Source organism: Caretta caretta, chromosome 9 (genome assembly GCF_965140235.1).
Source record: "Caretta caretta isolate rCarCar2 chromosome 9, rCarCar1.hap1, whole genome shotgun sequence".
Classification (NCBI taxonomy): Eukaryota; Metazoa; Chordata; order Testudines; family Cheloniidae; genus Caretta; species Caretta caretta.
The window spans coordinates 61,662,849-61,686,010 of NC_134214.1; the positions used below are offsets into that span (position 1 = coordinate 61,662,849).

Consider the following 23,162-nt stretch of genomic DNA (forward strand, 5'->3'; position numbering starts at 1 on the left):
ACCATACATTCAAAAGAAGAGGTCAGATGTCCTCACCAAATACATGTAAATCGGGCTGGGGAAAGCATTCTTGGATCCTGTTGCCAATTTACCAGTTTGGCACTTCTGAATATCAAAACTGACTTCCAGTCAAGAAACCCCCCCCCCTGCCCAAAACAGCTACAAATTTATCAAGACCATCTAGCAAGAGTTCTGTTGCTTTTGATATTGCACTTCTGCTAAGAGGTCCATCATCACAGATTCCCACACGTGGGTCTGTGCGCCAGTGCTGGAATTTCTTCAGTTCAGCTTTCTGAAATTGTTGTTTCGAGCAGGGGATGTCTTGTCAGCTCCTGCTATGGAACACCAGCATCTCCTGTTTCTTCAGCAACCAGTTCCTTTCATTCTCTGGCAGGTGAAGGAGCTCTCTAGCATCACTGTTTCTGCTAATTCAGGCCATATAGCTGTCTGTCTCTTAACACCTCATTAGTTTCTTCTGCCACAGGATTTTATTTTAATTGTCTGTCTGCTACTTTGAATGCTAGTTTCATTTAAAAGAAGAAAATAATCAGCAATGTTAGCAGTTGGTGGTGTTGCTTCTTTGCTGGAATTGGAAAACTTGTGCCTTGAGCAGCCTTCTATACCTATTAGCACATCAGTTCTCTTTTCTTGTTCCTTGGCACCATGTGAGTTGGTTGACTCATTAGGACTGTACTTCAGCTTGCATGGATGACTCCTGTTTTCTCTTTCAGGTCTGGAAAAGAAAAAACCCACTGGCTTTAAGAAGTGTTCTGAACGTGGTTGGACAATGTCCATCAAAGACAGGCATGACTGCTGTATCCTGTACCTAGGAATGAAGTATGACAGGCTTGGCTGTTAGACAGCCTCTAAGATATCAATGTAAGCAGTCAAGTCTTGGATGGGGTGCCCTAAAAGCTCTTCTGGCTTCCTCTCATGCTTCCTGTAAATTCACTGAGAAGGTAGCTGAGAACTTCCTGAAGACTTCAGGCCTTGAATCAACTGGAGTTGTGCGTCCTAGCCTCATGTGAAGTCTTTGTTGATTTGGTGAGAAGTACTGGAGCTCCACTTTGATACCTTTTTAAAATAAGTCAGTGAGAGCTAGGGTGTTGGTGACATCAGTAGTTGAGACTTCAGTGCACTTTGTGCCTCAGAAGTGACCTGCAAAGCTTTTTTGAGTTTGTTCATTTTTTACAGTTTCTCAGGGTTCGTGAAGACCCACTGCTGCTTTTTATTTAGTTTGTCAAAACCCATGTCTTCATGACCATTAAAACTGAAAATAGTGTCTCTGACCCCCCCACTGAAAAACACAAATGAAAGGGATTTAAAATCTGCCCTCTGCTGACATGTAGAATTGATGCAAACAGCCTTCCCCTTTCCATAATACTCTTTACATATATATTGCTATAGTGTTTGTTTAAAGTTGTTACATTGTTTAGGTTATATTCCTACCTTCCAATATAGAAAGCATGGAGGGGATAAAGCTTGGAGACTAGAAGGAGCTCTGATTAGTCAGTGATTGACATGTCTGTAGGATTTAGACTGTCACTGTTTCACAGAAAAGGAAGTTCAACAAATTGCTGAGGCCAGTGGGGTGTGTCCAAAAGGCAAACTTTAAGGAGGCATAACAGCCAAATTTCAAAAAAAAAAAAAAAAAAAAAAAAAGGTGGTGGTGGTGGAGAGATTACAACTTGAAAACATAGGGGAGCTGTTAGAAATATTCAAAGTTTTTCAGGTCAACTTTAATGTGTCAGTCTTGTGTTTTGTTTCAAAGCTTCATTGAACAAGACATCACTACTTCTGTAGTCTAGAGAGAAGTGTCTCTTTGATTGCAGGTATGCAACTGGCTCTATCCTCTACTTCTGGCCCTAAGCACCAGACATCTCTAGGGTCCCAGGCCCCAATTTCTAGTGAGTTGGTGTACCAGTTATTTGACAGAAATAGACAAAATAATGTGTTCAAACTGATGTCTTCATTTAACAAGACTGCTTTGTTAGTGTCAAGGCTGATTCCACACTCTGGCACTTTGAGTGCAGAAGGTGGGGGCCTGCAAGGATTCTAAAAATTAATACTGGCCACTCCAGGCTGATATTAAACTCCCAAGGTTACAGCTTTTCTCTGACCTTGGATGGGTAGATGCTGCCACCACCCAAATGCAAAAAAAAAAAACCCTTTTACCCAGGAAGGCGCACTTGGGAATTCCTCCCTGTGGGGTACTCTCAAGCCGTTTAACCCCCCATCCAGGGAAGAGCTGAGAAAGAAAAACAAAAGAAATCAGCTGTTGTGAAATCAGCTAATTAAACAACATATGCATAAACCTCTTAGGACACAAAGAACCCAATTCTGTTCTTAAAAAAGGGAAATTTTATTAAAAACAAAAAGAAAGAAAATACACCTGGAACTTAGGTATTGCTAGATTTAAAAAGAGCAATTCTAATAATTAAGCATCAAGAACGGTTTTCTTGAGGTCCACCTTAAAGGTTACAAGGAAAACAAAAGCATTTGGGGTTAGCACAGAGGAGTCCACAAGCTTTAATTGCATCTTTTTAGACATTTTCTAATCTACTTGCATATCTGGGGTTTCAGATTGAGTAGGTTTAGATATGATCTGGTGATTTTTCATAGCTGGTTCACAGCTTTTTACAGTATTGCTTTAGCCATGTTTTGCTCTGTCCCCTCTCTCCGGAGAACAGCAGCAGACAGACAAAAGGGGATTCTTGTTTCAATTTTAAAAATTTCTAGCCTTCCCATTGGCTCTCTTGGCCAGTTGCCCCTCACTTCCCTTTACCTATGCATGCAGTCAGTCTTTTTAACCCTTTACAGGTAAAGCAAGTAGAGAACAGCTACTAACAGGGATTTTATAGCTAACTGGCTGGCTGGATGTCCATAAAAGACCTTCCCTCCCCCTTCATTTAGCACAGCTTTCATCAAAGATTTTTGTGCTGACACCACTACATTCTATTTGGTATAGGTTTCTTTTCTGTACCCACAACTAGTATCTTGTCTTGACAGTACTAAGAACCCTTGACATTGTGAGAGTGTTTGAATTGGAGCTTGTGCCTCAATTACTCTGAAGCAGTTGGAGCTTGTCTTGATGCTAGTGGCCTGTGCACAGCATCAATGCAGTAGTCTGCAGGGCCTGTTAGAGACAAAGGGGCTGATGATGATAGTGTTCAGGAGTGAAATTCTGACACATGGAAGAATCTTCTGAATACAATTATATTTTTACCGGAGGCGAAGGCAGAGGGAATAACACTCCTGCAGACGATAAAGTGTTAATGTCAGTTTGGTTTTGGCCTTGTTTCACTTTGGAGACAGTCCAGGTCCACAAAGCAGATATTTCAAGGCACCTGGAGATGGTTCCCTTTTGAAATGTCTATCCATTACTTTCTGAGCTTATTGATGAAGGTGTGGAATCAACCTTATTCCAGGTACTTGACAGAAAGCATCTTCTGCTTAGAGAACCCAGCAGCTAGTCCTCACCATGATAGCCTGGTGCTGGTGTTTGCAGCAGCCTTAGACAAGACTTAGTAGATTTTCAGTATACTGTTTCCAGGCTTTTTCAGAGACCCCTGTGAAAGTTCCTCTGTGAAATGTCGATCCCTTACAGGCAAACAGTTTAAGCTGTAGAAGAGGCCTTGCTTTCTTTTTTTAAATGTTTTTGTTTCTGTTCACCAAAGAAAAGTACGATGAGCGATCACATCTCTCCTTATTTGATACAGCTGCATATAACCATTAACTCCACCTAGAACATCTCCTTTTCCATTTTAAATTGAAATACTAGCAGGGTATTTTTCCTGAGACGTTCTCAGCTTTTACAACGTGCTGTCTTCATTTAGTCTGCAAGAACCTGGATTTGTTAACTTTTCCAGCATGTACTTGCTTTTTGGGAGTGAAGGCATGTTTGTGGAGGGGTAAAGTTGGGAATGTAGAGGGTTTGGATCCAGGGTGTGGTGGTACAGGGTAGGATTATTGATGATGAATGGGTACTTTTGGAAATAGATAAATGGATTTAAAAAATTGACTTATAGTTGTGTGGAAACAGCACAATATCAAGAGCAAGTGTCCTTTGCTCATGGTAAATCAGTGAGGGCAGCTGTCTCTTGTCTGTCTCAAGTGGCTCCATTTAGCAGGCCTCCACATGGAGGTTCAGCTGTAGCCATATGATATGGGGACTTTTGAAGGGGGAGGAGGGTAGGTGAAGTAGGAAGTCATTTCTGCAAAACTAGCTTCTTTCCTTCTTTCAAGTATGAAGCTCAGGCATTGTCATAGGGGAAAATATAAGTTTTTTTTTTTTATGCCCACAACAAAAACTGCTTCACTTGCCAAAGTTTGGGTGACAGACTTGTTGTGATGAAAGTGTATCAGGCTTCAAGGTGTTGCTTCGAGTCCTTTTCTTACTGTTATGGCATTAAGAAGTTAGCCATGTTTCTTGGGCTTTATGGTAAAGTACTTGGCCTGCTTTTAGCATAGTGACCTCACTGCAGAAATCCTTCCAAACATCCAACAGACTCAAAATGGAGAGAACTCAAGAACTGGAATTCTAAAGTCAGATGGCCTTGCATTTAGGGAATGTTCTCTCCCTCCCCTTCTATTTATTTAATGTAAAAAAAAAAAAAATCCTTCAAAAGGAACAAGTTGTTTTGAAAATCTGTTGCTGATACTAAAAACCTCTATACCTGAAAAAGAAAACACTAGTCAGCCATGCAAGCTAATGGAGTCCTAATGTGTCAATCAACACGTGTTGCCAGGGAACACAGTTAATCTGCTGTTTGGATTTTGGTTAACCAGTGATTAAGATTATCACAGCTCTTTAGACAAATGCAAGAAGTATGGATAACTTCTGTCTTATTGTTGTGTACTGCAAGCAGGAACAAGTCGGTTATAAACTTTTCTGGTCTTGGATGACATCTGCCTGGCATGTCCTGGCTAATTCCTACCAGTTCTCCTTCCTCTGAAGGCAAGGCTGTTTACGCTGCTGTCTCCTGTTATGTCAGTTGTAATCATGGTAATACAGAAATGCTTTAGTTTGCACTTGATTGGACAGAAGCCAAACAACAAAGACAGGGAAGAGAGAATATATTAGGAATTAAGTGATGCTCCTTCCTTCCTTTCTTTCCCAGGAATCTTAAATCCTGACACAGCAGAAGTTTTTTGTTAGGATTCAACTGACCTGCTATCATGATGTCCCTACTAGTCCAGATGAATCAACATTTTTTCCCAGGATGGCTGATGTGAGAAACTGTAGCACCATACTGTTGTGTTCACACCCTATCCATTATTGTAATAAAGTTTGTATAAGGTATGCCTTGAAAGGTCATTTGAAAACTCATAATTTGCTGGTCTGTATTGTCCTGGGTAAAATAAGTTGCAACATTGTATGTGAAGTTATAAAAATCCCCTTTAGGGTGTACATGTTTCAAACACCACATCCCTGCCCATGCTGAAGCTGACAAACAGATCTGTCCTAAACAAAGGAATGTGTGCTCCTCATAATTTGCATTTAAGTAGTAAACAGAGTCATCAAGCAGGAAAGAAAGGCAAAGGAAGTTCAAACATGTATAAAACCAGCAGGGAACATCCTTCCACATAGATTCTACCTTTGTTTCCTGGAAATGTTTTCAAGAGGGGGACTGAGGCTATGTCTACACTGCAGAGTTTTGTCGCCAAAAGTTATGCCGTTTTAATTAAAGTGCTTTAATTAAACAGCTGTTGCATGTCCACACTATGCCCCTTGTGTCGGCAGAGTGCATCCACAATAGCGGGTCTTGCATCGACACAGAGCAGTGCATTGTGGTAGCTATCCCACTGTGCAACTGGCCGCAGAGTGCTTTGGGAAGGGTTTGCAATGCCTCATGGGGCAGGTACAGCGTCACATGATGCAGATTTCTCAATCCAGTTGTTCCATGGGCCTCCTGCTAGATTGCCAGCTGCTTTTCAACTGAAGTGTGTGTGGAGGAGAGGGGCAGAGTGTGTGATAGGAAGTGTGTATGTGTGAGGAGAGAGACTGCTGGGGGAATGTGTGTGGGGGAGTGTGTATGTGAGAGAGAGAGAGAGAAAGTGTGTGTGTTGGGGGAGAGTGAGCTTGTCGGTACGCTGTCTTATAAATTCAGACAGCCGCCAGAAGCAACCAGTCCTGAGGCAGTGGACAAGGGACACCCCTGACATCAGCCCCCCACCTCCCTCCCTGGCTCTGCACAGCCGTGTCTCTCTCACACTCTCGGGAACAGGCTTCTGAAGCATTTTGTTGCATGGATCTTGGGCCCCAAAATTGTACATGGATGTACCAGGGAAGCAACTCCAAAGCAGACGTGTTACTGCCCCTCATTGCCAAAGTGGTTCCTCAAAGCCTCTCTGATAATAGCAGCCCTCTGGGCTCCTCTGACAGCCTTAGCATCTGGCTGTTCAGACTGTGCAGCCAAGCGCTCTGCCTCAGTGCTCCACGCTTGAGCAAACATTTCACCCTTAGATTCACACAGACTATGCAAAGTGTAGCACTCAGCTATGACCACAGGAATATTATCCTCGGTAAGGTCTAGCCTGCCATTGAGACACCTCCAGCGACCTTTCAAACAGCCAAAGGCACACTATGTGGCACCTACTCAGCCTGTTGTTAAAACACTCTTTGCTGCTGTCCAGGTGAAACCAGGTATCAGGTTTCATGAGCCAGGGCTGTAAGGGGTAAGATGAGTCTCCCAGGATTAGTTTGGGCATTTCCACATCCCCCACTGTGATCTTGTGGTCTGGAAAGAAAAACCCTGCCTGCAGCTTTCTGTACAGGCCACTTTTCCTGAAGATGTGTGCGTCATGCACCTTTCCAGACCAGCCTGCGTTGATGTTAGTGAAACGCCCCTGGTGATCCACAAGCTCCTGCAACACTATGGAGAAGTATCCGTTTCTATTGATGTATTCAGAGACAAGGTGGTCTGGCACTAAAATTGGAATGTGTGCGCTATCAATTGCCCCACCACAGTTAGGGAAGCTCATCTCTGCAAAGGCATCCACTTTGTCATGCACATTTCCCAGAGTCACAGTCCTCTGCAGCAGGATGCAATTTATTGCCCTGCACATATGGAGTAATACAGCCCCAACCGTGGACTTTCCTACTCCAAATTGATTTGCATCTGACCCGTAGCTGTCTGGATTTGCCAGCTTCCACACAGCGATTGCAACATGCTTCTCTACCGAAAGGGCAGCTCTCATTCTGGTGTCCTTGCACCGCAAGTTGGGGGCCAGCTCAGCACATAGCTCCAGTAAGGTTGCTTTACGCATCCTAAAGTTCCGTACCCACTGGTCTTTATCCCACACCTGCATGACAGTGTGATCCCACCAATCAGTGCTTTTTTCCCTAGCCCAAAAGCGACGGTGTACTATATGCAGCTGCTCTGTGCGTGCACAAAGCACTGATAAGTAGCTGTTGTCCATATCACACTCGGGTGCCTGCAATTCAACTTCTGTCAGTAACTTTGCGAGTAACTCCGCTGCCATGCGCGATGTCCTCACAACTGTTAACAAAGACTAACAATATTTTCCACATCTCAAGGACGATTTTAACCAGTTGATTCTGGGAAACTTTCATGGGAGAGTGCATCAGCCACTTTGTTAGAAGCTTCTGAGATGTGTTGGATGTCGAAATCCAAAATCTTGGAGAGCTAAACTCCACTGAATAAGTTTTTTGTTATTTACCATGGTGGTATGAAGCCACTGTAGTGCAGCATGGTCGGTTTGCAGGTGGAAACACTGTCCCCAAACATATGGGCGTAGCTTTTCCAGAGCGTAGACAATGGCGTAAAATTCTTTTTCACTGACTGACCAGTTGCTTTCCCTCTCAGACAGCTTCTTGCTGAGAAACACAACGGTGAAATTCTTGATCTGGTCCTTCCTGCTTTAAAACTGCTCCCACATCATGCTCAGACGCTTCGGTGGTTACTAGGAATGGTTTGTCAAAGTCTGGGGTCCTTAGCACTGGGTCAGACATGAGTGTTGCTTTAAGCTGGTTAAAGGCCTTCTGACACTCTTTGATCCACTGAACGGCATTTGGCTGTTTCTTTTTGGTTAGGTCTGTCAGTGGGGCGGCAATTTGGCTGTATTGCGGTACAAATAGCCTGTAATAACCAGCCAAGCCTAAGAAGGATTGAACCTGTTTCTTTGACCTTGGGACAGGCCACTTTTGGATAGCATCCACTTTGGCCTGTAGGGGGTTGATAGTTCCTTGACCCACCTGGTGTCCCAGGTAAGTCACTCTGTTTAGGCCTATTTGACACTTCTTAGCCTTAACAGTTAGTCCTGCCTCCTTTATGCGCTCGAAGACTTTTTGTAGATGTTCCAGGTGTTCTGCCCAGGAATCCGAAAATATGGCCACATCGTCAAGGTAGGCGAAGGCATATTCTCCTAATCCTGCTAGGAGACCATCTACAAGTCTTTGGAAGTTGGCGGGTGCATTCTGCAGCCCGAAAGGGAGTACATTAAATTCATACAGCCCGAGATGTGTGGTGAAGGCTGACCTTTCCTTGGTGGATTCATCTAGCGGTACCTGCCAGTACCCCTTTGTTAAGTCCAAGGTAGAGATGAACTAGTTTCTCTAATAGTTCATCTGTGCATGGCATTGGATAGTTGCCTGGGCGAGTTACAGCATTTAGCTTACGATAGTCCATGCAAAAACGTATCTCCCTATCTGGTTTGGGAACTAGAACCATTGGAGATGCCCATGCATTGCCAGAGGGGCGGATTACCCCCATCTGTAGCATATCCTGGATCTCCCGTTCAATAGCAGTTTTAGCTTGAGGAGACACCCGGTAAGGTTGGACTTTAATTGGGTGAGCATTACCTGTGTCAATGGAGTGGTATGCCCGTTCAGTCAGTCCTGGGGTGTCTGAGAACGTTGGTGCGTAGCTAGTGCACAGCTCCTGGATCTGCTTTTGCTGCATACGCCCAAGGGTCATGGAGAGGTTCACCTCTTCCATGCCACCAGCACTTTTCCCTTCGTAGTAGACATCTTTGGGCCACTCAGCGTCATCTCCTCCCTGGGCTGTAAACTGACAAACCTTTAATTCTCTGGAATAAAAGGGCTTTAGAGAATTAATATGGTACACCTGAGGCTTTCGGTTGGAGGTGGGGAATGCTATGAGATAATTAACAGCTCCCAGGCTCTCATGGACCGTGAATGGCCCTTCCCACGAAGCTTCCATTTTATGGGCCTGGAGCGCCTTTAAGACCATGACCTGGTCTCCTACTTTGAAGGAACGCTCTCTGGCATGTTTATCATACCAGGCTTTTTGCTCTTTTTGAGCATCCTGTAGGTTTTCTTTAGCAAGGGCTAAAGAGGTTCGGAGGGTGTTTTGTAGGTTGGTTACAAAGTCCAGAATGTTAGTTCTTGGAGAAGGTGTAAATCCCTCCCATTGCTGCTTCACCAACTGTAATGGACCCTTAACCTCGCGGCCATATACAAGTTCAAATGGTGAAAACCCTAAACTAGGATGTAGTGCAGCTCTGTAGGCAAAGAGCAACTGCTGCAACACTAGGTCCCAATCACTGGAGTGCTCATTTACGAATTTAGGTATTATGGCCCCCAAAGTTCCATTAAACTTCTCCACCATGCCATTTGTTTGATGGTGGTAAGGAGTGGCAACCAAGTGATTTACCCCATGAGGTTCCCAAAGACTTTCCATAGTTCCTGCCAGGAAATTAGTTCCTGCATCTGTGAGGATGTCGGAGGGCCAACCTACCCTGGCAAAAATGTCTGCTAGTGCCTGGCACACACTTTTAGCCCTGGTGTTGCTTAGAGCTACTGCTTCCGGCCATCGGATGGCAAAATCCATGAAAGTCAGTATGTACTGCTTCCCTCTGGGTGTCTTTTTCGGAAAAGGACCCAGAATATCCACAGCTACTCACTGAAATGGAACTTCAGTGATGGGGAGTGGCTGGAGAGGGGCTTTGACCTAGTCTTGGGGTTTTCCCACTTTTTGACATACCTCACAAGACAGGACATAGGTAGAAACATCCTTGCCCATTCCCTCCCATTGGAATGACCTTTCCAACTGGTCTTTGGTCCTGTTCACCCCAGCATGGCCACTAGGATGATCATGGGCTAAGCTCAAGAGCTTTACCTGGTACTTAGTTGGAACTACCAACTGTCTCTGAGGATGCCAGTCTTCCTGGTGTCCACCAGAAAGAGTTTCCTTGTATAAAAGTCCTCTTTCTACAACAAACCTGGATCGATTAGAAGAGCTGAGAGGCGGTGGGTTGCTCCGTGCCGCTGTCCAAGCTCTCTGGAGGCTTTCATCTACTTCCTGTTCGGTCTGGAACTGTTCTCTTTACGCTGGAGACATCAGTTCCTCATTGGATTGTGGACCTATGCTTGGTCCCTCTGGAAGCGATGTGGGGGATGGGGCTGTTTCCGTTGACTGTGAACCGCTCTCCACTGGTGCACTATGTTGGGGTTCAGGCTCCGGCTGAGCCTCTTGTGTAGGGTTATCAGCTGCTGCCGGTTCAGGTTTGGTGGGGCCCTCTGGTGTTGGGGTTGCAAGTACTGGATTCAGTCCTGGCAATGGGTCTGGTGCTAGTTGTTCCACCGGTTCAGGTTCTGGCTCTGTCTGGGTCTCTGGGACTGGATCCACTACTGCTGTTGCAGACATTGGCCTGGTGTCCGGGTCCATCACCTCTGACCGGGTCCTGGTAGAAGTTTCCAGAACAGAGCTAGGTGTGACGGCTTGTTTAGCCTGGCTGCGGGTGACCATTCCCACCCTCTTGGCTCGCTTCACATGATTGGCCAAGTCTTCCCACAACAGCATAGGGATGGGATAATCATCATAGACTGCAAAAGTCCATGTTCCTGACTAGCCCTTGTACTGGACAGGCAACTTGGCTGTAGGCAAATTGAAAGAGTTTGACTTGAAGAGTTGAATTGTCACTTGGATCTCTGGGTTGATTAAGTTTGGGTCCACTAAGGAAGCATGGATAGGTGACACTTATGCTCCAGTGTCCCTCCACGCGGTGACCTTCTTCCCGCCCACACTCACGGTTTCCCTCCGCTCCAAGGGTATCTGGGAGGTATCTGGGCCTGAAGACCTCTGGTGTGATTCCAGTGCAATGAACTGCAATAATCTGTTGGGGTTCTTGGGGCAGTTGGCCTTTACATGCTCCGGCTTGTTACATTTAAAACATCGTCCAGCTGACGGGTCACTTGGGCAAGGTGGGTTGCTGGAGAATGGTGTGGCGGGACGATAAGGTGTCTGGAGGGTTCCTTGGAGGGTAGTTGGGGCCTTGGCCGGTAGTAGGGGGTGGTCTGAGGTTGTCCCTTCTGGTATCCACTCCAACTGCAACCAGTTTTTTTCTTTTCTGCCACCTCCACCCATTTGGCTCCAATCTCCCCCGCCTCGCTTACAGTATTGGGCTTCCCATCTAGGATGTATCTTTATTTCCTCAGGAACACCCTCTAAGAACTAGTCCATTTGCATTAGGAAGGGCAAATCTTCTGGAGATTTAACGCTTGCTCCTGATATCTAGGCATCCCAATGTTTCACAATGTGGTAGGCATGTCGGGTAAATGACACGTCTGGTTTCCACCTTAGGGCTCTGAATTGTCGACGGGAATGCTCGGGTGTTAGCCCCATTCTGACCCTCGCCTTGGTTTTAAACAGTTCATACTGGTTCATGTGTTCCTTAGGCATTTCAGCCGCCACCTCAGCTAAGGGTCCACTGAGCTGCGGCCATAGCTCTGCCATGTATTGGTCTGTAGAGATGCTGTACCAAAGGCAGGCCCTTTCGAAGTTTTCTAAGAAGGCCTCGGTATCATCGCCTGCCTTGTAGGTGGGGAACTTTCTGGGATGGGAAGTGGTACCTGGAGAAAGATTGCTAGGGTTTGTTGGTATATTCTGCTGAGCCTTTGCCTTCTCCATCTCCAGTGCATGCTTCCTCTCTTTTTTTCCTTCTCCTCCAGTTCTTTGGCCCTTGCCTCCATTTCTTTTTCCTTTGCCTCCATTGCTCGCCTGTGGGCAGCCTCTTGGTGGTGGTCTGCCTCTTTTGCTGCCTCCATTTCTCTCCTGTGGGCAGCTTCTAGGGCTTTTTCTGCCTCTTTCACTGCCCCCAGTCTGGCTAACTCCAATTTCTGTTGTGTCTTGGTTTCTGTCATCTTTACCTCTCTGTTTTTAACTAACTTTACACCCGAGAGTTAGAAATAAAACCAACAAACAAACAAAAAAACTTGGCTTGTAAAATTTTGCTGTGCTGTAATATGATACCTATGTTCTCTGATAGTGATTGTCAGCCTATAGAAAAATCTTAAAAAAACCCCCAACAACAACAACCAAAAAAACCCAAAAACCCTAATACCTTTGTCTCCCGGCAAATAGGCAGAAAACCCCTCTAGTTGCTCTTAGGTAAAAAACAAATCTTCTTCAGGTCTGTGAAGACTTGTGAATTTCCCTGCAGGAGGTTAACTACCCTGTCTTTAGGTAGAGAAAACTCCAGCTCACAAAAGACAATTCCCTTTTGTCTCTGCTCTGGCCCCAAAGCAGAGGAAAAAAAACTCTAACTGCTTTCAGTTGGAAACCTGCTTTCCAGCAGCCCAAAGGAAAAAAAATTCCCTTTTAAAATCTGTGCTTCTGGTTCAAAAAATCTCAAATTGATCTCAAAATGTTTTCAAGTTAATCCCACTGCTCTGCCACCATGTCAAGGTTCCTACCTCACTCTGAACTCTAGGGTACAGATGTGGGGGACCTGCATGAAAACATCCTAAGCTTACTTTTACCAGCTTAGGTTAAAACTTCCCCAAGGTACAAACTATTTTACCTTTTGCCCTTGGACTTTCGCTGCCACCACCAAGCGTCTAACCGGTATTATTATTATTAGGAAAGAGCCCATTTGGAAACGTCTTTCCCCCAAAATCCTCCCTTTCCTTTACACCCCCTTTCCTGGGGAAGGCTTCATAAAAATCCTCACCAATTTGTATAGGTGACCACAGACCCAAACCCTTGGATCTTCAGAACAATGAAAAAGCATTCAGTTTTTTAAAAGAAGAATTTTAGTAGAAGAAAAAGTAAAAAGAATCACCTCTGTAAAATCAGGATGGTAAATACCTTACAGGGTAATTAGATTCAAAACATAGAGAATCTCTCTAGGCAAAACCTTAAGTTACAAAAAGACGCAAAAACAGGAATATCCATTCCATTCAGCACAGCTTATTTTCTCAGCCATTTAAACAAACAGAATCTAACACATCTCTAGCTAGATTACTTACTAAATTCTCAGACTCCATTCCTGTTCTGTCCCTGGCAAAAGCATTACACAGACAGACCCAGACCCTTTGTTTCTCCCCCCCTCCAGCTTTGAAAGTCTCTTGTCTCCTCATTGGTCATTGTGTTCAGGTGCCAGCGAGGTTATCCTAGCTTCTTAACCCTTTACAGGTGAAAGGGTTTTTCCTCTGGCCAGGAGGGATTTTAAAGGTTTTTACCCTTCCCTTTATATTTATGACAAGTGCATAGGAGAGAAGTGCAGGATCCATGTTCTCACTGCAGATGCTAGTGCTCACTGCAAAAGACTGACAGTTGGAAAAATGGCATCAAAGGAAACCAGAAACCATTGGAGGGCTGGGACCCAAAGCAGTGAATGACAGTACATTTTGCACATCCCAGGATGCACCACGCTCCGTTTCTGCATTCCCACAACACCTAGCGATAGATGTTGTCGCCAGGCACTGTGGAATACATACCAAAAGTCCATTGCTCTTGCTTTGACAATGGTGGTGCCCCGAATGTGGACACAATTTGTTGACAGAGGGAGCAAATGTAGACACGCTTTGGCGACTTCGCTTTTGTCGTTTTTTTCGTGTCGACATTAATTTCATCGGCAAAACTTGCCAGTGTAGATAAGCCCTGGGAGAGGGGTCCTGACCTGCACAGTTTGGCCAGTCAGACTGCTTGGAATCTAATATAGTGTGTTAAATTAGGCACCAGTAATTGTTTTATCTTTATTTTTCTTGTAACTATTTCTGACTTATGCCTCATCACTTGTATTCAAAATCTCTTTATAGTTAATAAAATTATTTGATTGTTTTATCTAATCCAGTGTGTTCAAGCTGAAGTGTCTGGGTAGCTCCATTTGGGGTAACAAGTTGTGTGCATATTATTCCCTTAAAGGGATCATATATTTAATATAACTTGTACTGATCAGGAGAGGGCTGGGCAGTACAGGACGTACATGGAAAATCTGGAACTGGGAGTATGTTAGGGTCACCCTGTGGTACTCTTTAAGGCTGGTAAAAGCCAAGGTGTGGCTGGCTGACGGCAGAACACAAACAATAGGCCATGATTTACATGCTGGATGCTGTTTGTGAGCTGTCTGGGTTGGTGGCTACAGCAGCAAGGCATTGTAAAGGGCACTCCAGGTTAGAGAGCAGGGGTGACACAGTTCTACTCAGTCTGGATCATAGAATCATAGAATATCAGGTTTGGAAGGGACCTCAGGAGGTCATCCAGTCCAACCCCCTGCTCAAAGCAGGACCAATCCCCAATTAAATCATCCCAGCCAGGGCTTTGTCAAGCCTGACCTTAAAAACTTCTAAGGAAGGAGATTCCACCACCTCCCTAGGTAACGCATTCCAGTGTTTCACCACCCTCCTGGTGAAAAATTTTTTCCTAATATCCAACCTAAATCTCTCTCACTGCAACTTGAGACCATTACTCCTTGTCCTGTCATCCGCTACCACTGAGAATAGTCTAGATCCATCCTCTTTGGAACCACCTCTCAGGTAGTTGAAAGCAGCTATCAAATCCCCCCTCATTCTTCTCTTCCACAGACTAAACAATCCCAGTTCTCTCAGCCTCTCCTCATAAGTCATGTGTTCCAGTCCCCTAATCATATTTGTTGCCCTCCGCTGGACTCTCTCCAATTTTTCCACATCCTTCTTGTAGTGTGGGGCCCAAAACTGGACACAGTACTCCAGATGAGGCCTTACCAATGTCGAATAGAGTGGAACGATCACATCCCTCGATCTGCTGGCAATGCCCCTACTTATACATCCCAAAATGCCAATGACCTTCTTGGCAACAAGGGCACACTGTTGACTCATATCCAGCTTCTTGTTCGTTGTAACCCCTAGATCCTTTTCTGCAGAACTGCTGCCTAGCCATTCGGTCCCTAGTCTTTAGTGGTGCATTGGATTCTTCCGTCCTAAGTGCAGGACTCTGCACTTTTCCTTGTTGAACCTCATCAGATTTCTTTTGGCCCAATCCTCTAATTTGTCTAGGTCCCTCTTTATCCTATCCCTACCCTCCAGCATATCTACCACTCCTCCCAGTTTAGTGTTGTCTGCAAACTTGCTGAGGGTGCAATCCACACCATCCTCCAGATCATTTATGAAGATATTGAACAAAACCAGCCCCAGGACTGACCCTTGGGGCACTCCGCTTGATACTGGCTGCCAGCTAGACATGGAGCCATTGATCACTACCCGTTGAGCCCGACAATCTAGCCAACTTTCTACCCACCTTATAGTGCATTCATCCAGCCCATACTTCTTTAACTTGCTGACAAGAATACTGTGGGAGACTGTGTGTCAAAAGTTTTGCTAAAGTCAGGGAACAACAAGTCCACTGCTTTCCCTTCATCCACAGAACCAGTTATCTCGTCATAGAAGGCAATTAAATTAGTCAGGCATGACTTGCCCTTGTACCATGGATTGTACCCTCATCTGTCACAGTCCTTGCTAGTTCAGATTTAGCAGAAAATTTCCCCACGGTGGTAGAGGAGATCAACTGATGTGAGAAACTGCAGCATCTCTCAGCAGTTCCCTGTGCTCCTCACTCAAATGTGGAGAAGGGGCATGATCAACCATCCCTGTCCAGTTTAGACACTTTCTACTGTCCCAAATATAGACACTTCTTTCTGTTTCAGGGAATTCCTAGCCCATCATTATGCTACCTTGTGACCTTTGGGAATCCTTGGTTGTCATTTCAGCCAACCAGCTCAGTTAACATAAATTAAAGGAATTTCATTGTTTTTTTTTAAATTGTTGATAACAATTGTGACACATTTGCAGACATTTTGCCTGTTTTGGCTCATCATGGATTTTAAAAAAAAAAAATTGTAGTAACTAAACTTAACCCCCCAACACCATTTGTCAATGCAGTAGACCACGTTCCTTACAGTTTCTTTTGGCAGATATTTCACACCTACATTAAACTGGCTGAAAGTTTACTATTTTTTTTCCACCTCATTCCCTAGCCATTTGGTTTATGAGGGCTTAGACATTTCTAATTAGAAAGCCGTCTGTGGTGCTGTTAATATGGTCGTGACTAAGCTGCTGAAAGCTCCTTTTCAGCCACTATGTGCTTAAGTTTCTTAATTTAAGGTCATTTTCCTGGTATCCGAGATGTGAGCTCATAAATTGACACAAGTCCAGGGTCTAAAGTGACTGATCCGCCTTATGTCAAGAGTGTTCAGGGATAAGGTGGTACTAAAGAAGCATCCTATATTCCTTCCAAAGATGGTGTCAGTACTTTACTCTATTACTTCATCTGTCCTGCTAATATTTCCCCCATGCCCATATATCCATCCCTGCAATGCTTTTCTTTGCTGCCTCCAGGCCCAAGGTGCTTTTGGACTCCGTAGACAGGGACAAGGCCTCTTGGCCCCAGCCTGCTATTGTTCCTGTTTCCACTGGGATATTGGTGCCCTCTGAATCCCAAAACTGCTCCAGTCTCCATAGAAGGGGCCAGGATGGGGGGACTCTTGCTGCTTCTCAGCTGTAGCATCAGAAGTCAGTGGGGGATGCCACCTATAATCTGTACTTTCTGTCTCTGTTCCTGGCCTGGATTCTGTGGGGAAGGGAGACCTACCATCTTTCCCCCCCCATAGTCTGGCTGCTCCTGGTCCTGTAGGAAAGTGTTTATCACTCATCTAGTCGCCTTCTCTCTCTGTGTCAGGTTTCATGGAGGGGCATGTTACTGGTAAACAGCTTCTTGCAGGGCTTGCGGGAGAGCACGCGTGATCTCCACTCCTCCCAGCAGGGCACTCGCAATGTCCTCAAGCTAGTACACAGGACAGGCAGCAGGGTTGCTAACCCCAAGTATTCAGAAATCATAAATCAGGCCCAAAAACCCACATGAAATTGGTTAAAATCATGTGCCTCAGAATTACAGGTCTCTTTCTTTGGCTTCTGAGTTTTCAGGCTGCATTTGCTTCATATTTTCAAGCTTTTCTTCCTAACCATGTGGGCCAGAAAATTTTCATAAATGAAAACTGAGATTCACAGATTGCAAGGCCAGAAGGGACATTGTGGGCATCTTGTCTGACCTCCTGTATAGCCAAACCATAAAACTTTCCCCAAATAATGCCGAGAGCAGATTTTTTTTAAATCCAGTCTTGATTTAAAAATTGTTTGTGATGGAGAATCCACCATGACTCTTCCTTATTGCCAATCTGTTTGTCTTGCTTTAGCTTCTATCCTTTGGATCATATTATACCTTTCACTGCTAGATTGAATAACCCATTACAAAATATTTGTTCACCATCTAGATACTTAGACACTGTAATCAAGTCACCCATTAACCTCTTTGTTAAGCTAAATAGACTGAGCTCCTTGAGTCTCTCACTATAAGGCATGTTTTCTAAGGCTCTGTCTACACTGGCAAGTTTGTGCTCAGTAAAGCAGCTTTCTGTGCTGTAACTCCTGAGGTGTACGCACTGCCAAGCCACTTAGTGCGCAGAAACGGCGCAGTTGTAGCACCCTAAAAAAACCATGCCGACGAGAGGCGTAGAGCTTTCTGCGCCAGGGCTACAGCGGTGCAGCGCCAGTGTAGACACCATGGCGATTACAACACTGTGATTGGCCTCCGGGAGGTGTCCCACAATGCCTGTTCTCACTTCTCTGGCCATCGGTTTGAACTCTACTGCCCTGCCCTCAGGTGACCAACCATCATCCCCACCCTGTACATTCCTTTGCAAATTTGAAAGTCCCCTTCCTGTTTGCTCAGTGATGCGTGCAATGGTCTAAGCGCATCTTTCCAGGTGGCCATGCCTGCTCCACGCACCAGGCGATCCCCTGCTTGGAGCAATGCCGAGCTGCTGGATCTTGTTGGCATTTGGGGAGAGGAAGCTGTGCAGTCCCAGCTGCGCTTCTGCCGTAGGAATTATGATACCTGCAGACAGATTTCATGATGCATAATACAAAGGGGCCATGACTGGGACACATTGCAGTGTAGGATAAAAGTGAAGGAGCTGCTGAACGCCTACCACAAGGCGCGGGAGGCAAACTGTCACTCCGGTGCTGCGCCCACGAACTGCCAGTTCTACAAAGAGCTGGACGTGATACTTGGCGGCATTCCCACTTCCACTGCGAAGGCTACTGTGGATACTTTGTTGGTTCACGTGCCAGTCGAGAGTGGACTGAGCCAGGAGGAGGAAATCTTGGGGGAAGAGTGGGAGGGGGACCCAGAGACAGAGGATGGCTCGGAGGCCAGAGATGCATGCAGCCAGGAGCTCTTTTCTACCCTAGAGGAGCCTAGCCAGTCACAGAAGTAGGATCTTGGCGAAGCACAAACAGGAGAGGAGGCCCCTGGTAAGTGGATCTGATTTTGCGAATTGCTGAAGCGATTTGTTTGGGGCAGGAGGATTGCAGAAAGCAGGCATGTCTCCCACTGCATGCCTATTCTGAGCGGTGGAACAGGCTGTTGATAGACTCCCTCGCTTCACGGGAATCTCCCTCAGGAAACTCTCATGGAGATACTGGGCAATCAGCTGCTGCAGTTTCCTCAGCAGAGCTGCTTTGTTTCTTTCCCCATCAACGGTCCCGTGCTGCTGTGCTGTCACCAGGGGTGGGGGTGGGGGAGGACCATTGCTGCACACAGGTGAGCTGCATAGTAGCCAGGGCGGAAGCCGCAGACTTGGAGAAGACCCTCCCTTGGTTTCCTGTTGACTCTTAGCAGCGAGATATCTTTCATAATGATCACATCATGTGGAAAGTGTGGGGACAGGAATTATTATCAAGCCCCCCCTACAGTGCTGGCTCTCCCCAAGAGCCACATGCCCAGTGTGCAGCAGGGTTCGGGAAGAGTGATTCACTCTGCCCCTTCCGCTACTCACCAATGTTGGGGTCTTGTGCCTCATTTGTGCTTGCCTGGGATCAGCCAGTTAGTGACAGGTGTGTGAGTACTGGTTGTGTTTTAAAGCACTGAATCAGTGTTGGCTTTGTTGCCAGCAATACTGCTTCTGTAAAATGTTGCATTTAAACTTCACGGGGATGACCTTGGGAGGCCGGCCTCCCTTATCGGTGGCAGAACGGCTGTGAAGAATTAGGAAGCGGCCACGAAGAACTAAGGAGGACTATCTCCATGAGGTTATGATGCACTCTGCTGCTGAGAAACAGGAATTGAAGAAGTGGCAGGACAGCGAGAAGAGGGATTGAAAGGAGAATGTGGCACACCAGAAAGAAGCCACAGAGCGCTTCTTAAATGTTATGGAGTGCCAAGTGGACATGCTCCAGGCGATACTAGCTCTTCAAACCAAGCAGCTCTGCGCCCGCCCTCCCCTGCAGCCGCTGTCACAAAACTCTTTCCATGTGCACAGCCCCCCCCCCCACTCTTATCAACCTCCTGGCTCTACACTCTGCCCACAGCATTCCACTCCTCCCTCCTCACAGTCCAGTACTGCGGACTCCCACTACCCACTGCACTCAACACTCATCCCTCTGCAGTTTGGCCCTGCTGAAGTACAGCACGCACTGCACTGTACTGCAAAGGAGAAGGTTGGGTATGATCCCTGGACATACACAAATCTATAGCTATCCTGGGACCCCTCCTCCTCTGGAGACTGTCCCTTCCCCCATCCCCCGCCCTGCTGATGTGTTTTTGTTGTTTGACTCTCTCCTCTGGTTGTTTTTTTTAATAAAAGAATTGTGTTGGTTTGAAATCGATCTTTATTCTATTAAGTGAAAGCAAAAGAGCACTGTAAAGCAATATACAATTATGTTAAGGCCCCTTCTTGCATCATGTGCACCAATCACCTCCTAGCATTACAAGCACTGCAATCCCGAGCACAGCAACAAATATTAGTGGCTTTCAGCCTCAAATTGCTGCCTCAAGGCATCCCTGATCCTTATGGCTCAGCGCTGTTCCCCTCTAATAGCCCTGGTCTCTGGCTGTTCAAATGAGCCTCTGCGGCCCAGCCCTGAGTGAAGCTTTCACCCTTCCCTTCCCTGATATTATGGAGTGTAGAGCACACGGCTGTAAGCATAGGGATATTGTCATCAGCCATGTCCAGCTTCCCATACAGGCATTGCCAGCGGGCTTTTAAACGGCTAAATGCACACTCCACAGTCATTCTGTACTTGCTCAGCCTGTTGTTGAACTGCTCCTTGCTTCTGTCAAGTTGCCCCGTGTACAGCTTCATAAGTCACAGCGTTAAGGGGAAGATGGGGTCTCCCAGGATCACAATGAGCATTTCGACTTCCCTATGGTGAGCTGGTCCAGGAAGAAAGTCCCTGCTTGCAGCTTCTTGAACAGACCACTGTTCCGAAAGATGTGTGTGTCATGCACCTTTCCAGACCAGCCTGCGTTAATGTCCATGAAACATCCACGGTGATCTACAAGTGCCTGGAGATCCATTGAGAAATACCCCTTGCGATTAATGTACTCAGTGGCTAGGTGGTCTGGTGCCAGAATTGGAATGTGCGTGCCATCTATCTCCGCTCCGCAGTTAGGGAAGCCCATTTGTGCAAAGCCATCCACAATGTCATGCACATTGCCAGACTCACCGTCTTTCAGGGCAGGACACGATTAATACCCCTGCACACTTCCATCGACATGAGTCCAGCGGTCAACTTTCCCACTCTGAACTCATTAGCAACTGATCGGTAGCAGTCTGGAGTAGCCAGCTTTCATAGTGCAATCGCCACGTGCTTCTCCAATGACAGGGCAGCTCTCATTCTCGTCTCCTTGTGCCGCAGGGCTGGGGTGAGCTCATCACACAGTCCCATGAATGTGGCTTTCCTCATGCAAAAGTTCTGCAGCCACTGGTCATCATCCCAGACGTGCATCACGGTGTGATCCCACCACTCTCAGTGCTTGTTTCCCAAGCCAAAAGCGGCGTTCCATTATGGTCAGCACCTCCATGAAAGTCACAAGCAATCTCGTGTCATAGCTACTATGCATGGCGAGATCAACGTTGCACTCCTCTTGACTTTGTAGTTTAAGGAATAGCTCCACTGCCACTTGTGATGTGTTGGTCAGAGCAAGCTGCATTCTGGTCAGCAGTTTGGGATCCATTCCTGCAGCCTGAAAGAGGCAGGGTGCACAGTACACAAACCTTTGAAAGGTGGTGCCAAATGCAGATGGAAGCACAGGTATTGCTGGTATGCGAAGCAATGCATCACGGGGCATTGGGACAGGACCCAGGATGCCCCGCAAACCCCTCCGCCTTCCCACAAGTCTTAGTGGGTCCATGCATCAGAACACTTACTTGGGCATAGGTAGGGGTTTTTGTAGAAAAACAACAATGGTTCAAGGGAGAACACTGGATTTGTTTATGGGTAAACTGATGACTCAAGGGTTTTCTTTAGGCTAGACAATAGGAGCTGATCATTCTTGGTGATGGGTAGTGGTTTCTTCCAGGGAGCTCACAATGCAATTAGGCTGCTTCAGTATTTTGGATATCAGTCAAGGATTCATTACTAGAATTGGTCTGATAACTGCTGAGCTGGGTGTGTGCAGGCATAGGTTCATTAACATCTGGAGCAGAGATCCCCCATGATGCAGTGCTTCCCTGCTTTTCTTGTCCCAGAGTTCAGTGCGGTTCTCTGTTCTCCATTCTGTATGCTAATGGAGATGTCTCCCTGTCCCATCTTTCGTGCAGATGAGGCTAGGGGAGTGGCCTCTGTTCTCCATTCTGTATGCTAAGGGAGATGCTTTAATCTTGTCACCCTTGTCAGGAGGGGTCTAGGTGTGTCTCTGAGCGCCCTTCAGTGCTCTCTGCAAGTCTTTTTTCTGATTGGTTTTGGTTCAAGTAAAGACTGGTTGGGGGAGAAGGGGGGGGCGGGTGTTTCATGAGTCCAGGGCCGGATTAAGACCTTTAGAGGCCCTAAGCACTGAAAAGGTTATGGTGCCCCCCATATGTAATTCAAAATAAAAACAATACTATACTGTAAAATACAGTTTTATTTTTCGAAATGACACAAAACTTACATGTATGTTGAAATTAAAATAGCTTCTTTCTAGATTTTCTGATTGCAAAATTCTGGATAACTTCATCGAAACTGACTCGACGAAGCATGTCCACTTCGATACACAATAGGGAAAGTGAATCAAGTCTGTCCTGACACATTGTTGTTCTCTGAGGGTTTTTTATTCTTTTCAGCTGAGAAAAAGAGCGTTCTACGGCGCAGTTAGTAATCATCAATGTTAGAAAAATACGTAGTGCGAGCTTTACATTTGGAAATACACGTATTCCGTCTTTCAATATTGTGTCATGAAGATCAATGTGACTGAATTTCATTTTTCCTGTTTCATTAAACTTCGCGCACATATAACAGTGGAACTGCTGTACTTCTCCACAGAGATTCATATTCAAGTCAACAGGGTATGAGTCAACTAGCTTTTGGGAACCTTGTGAATATTGTTCGTCAGATAAGTCCATATCGTTTAGAAAAGAAAATCTACTTGATACTTCTTTGTACACTTCACCTCTCCTCTTCATATGAGCTTCAAGTGTATCAATTATAGCGTAGTAAGTAGACAAATTTCATATATCTCTAGGATTCAATGCTGTTTCTGTTGCACTGCTATCATTTGCTTGTTTTTTCCTGATTCGCTTGCGGGACTGGGCTTCTTTGTAGTTAGTATCAGGCAAGATATCTTTTGATACGTCTTCAAATCTTTCTAAATCATTCCTCAAAGTGTGTAAGTGGTCTGCTAATGATTGACAGAGATCTGCACATGTTTTCCAATCCAATTCTTGGAGAACTTGACTTGTGTGGTAAAAGTGTTGTAAAATTTCATTCCACGTGGTCAACATGAATACAAACTCTAGTTCTTGCATCTTGTTTGCAATATTTTCTGCCTCTTGTATAGTTTCTCCCTTTTGTGATTGGTCTTCAGCTATACTCAGAAGAATATATCAATAATAAAACATAAGTTTATTGCAATACATGACAGGATCTGATTTCCTCGCATTAT

General features: G+C 45.6%; 1 protein-coding gene across 8 annotated transcripts in view; it reads left to right on the top strand.

Annotated features, from left to right (window-relative positions):
• ENOX2 (ecto-NOX disulfide-thiol exchanger 2) overlaps positions 1-23,162 on the top strand; it is a 134,985-nt gene that overhangs the window by 11,106 nt on the left and 100,717 nt on the right. For 4 of the 8 annotated variants that reach the window (XM_075132369.1, XM_048863438.2, XM_075132371.1 and 1 more), the window contains exon 2: positions 732-1,044. The exons of 3 other annotated variants lie outside the window; for them this stretch is intronic. The gene's annotated coding sequence lies outside the window, so the exon portion shown is untranslated. Of the gene's footprint in view, positions 1-731; positions 1,045-18,449; positions 18,554-23,162 lie in introns of those variants that run through there. One more of the 8 variants, XM_075132370.1, reaches the window with a different exon arrangement.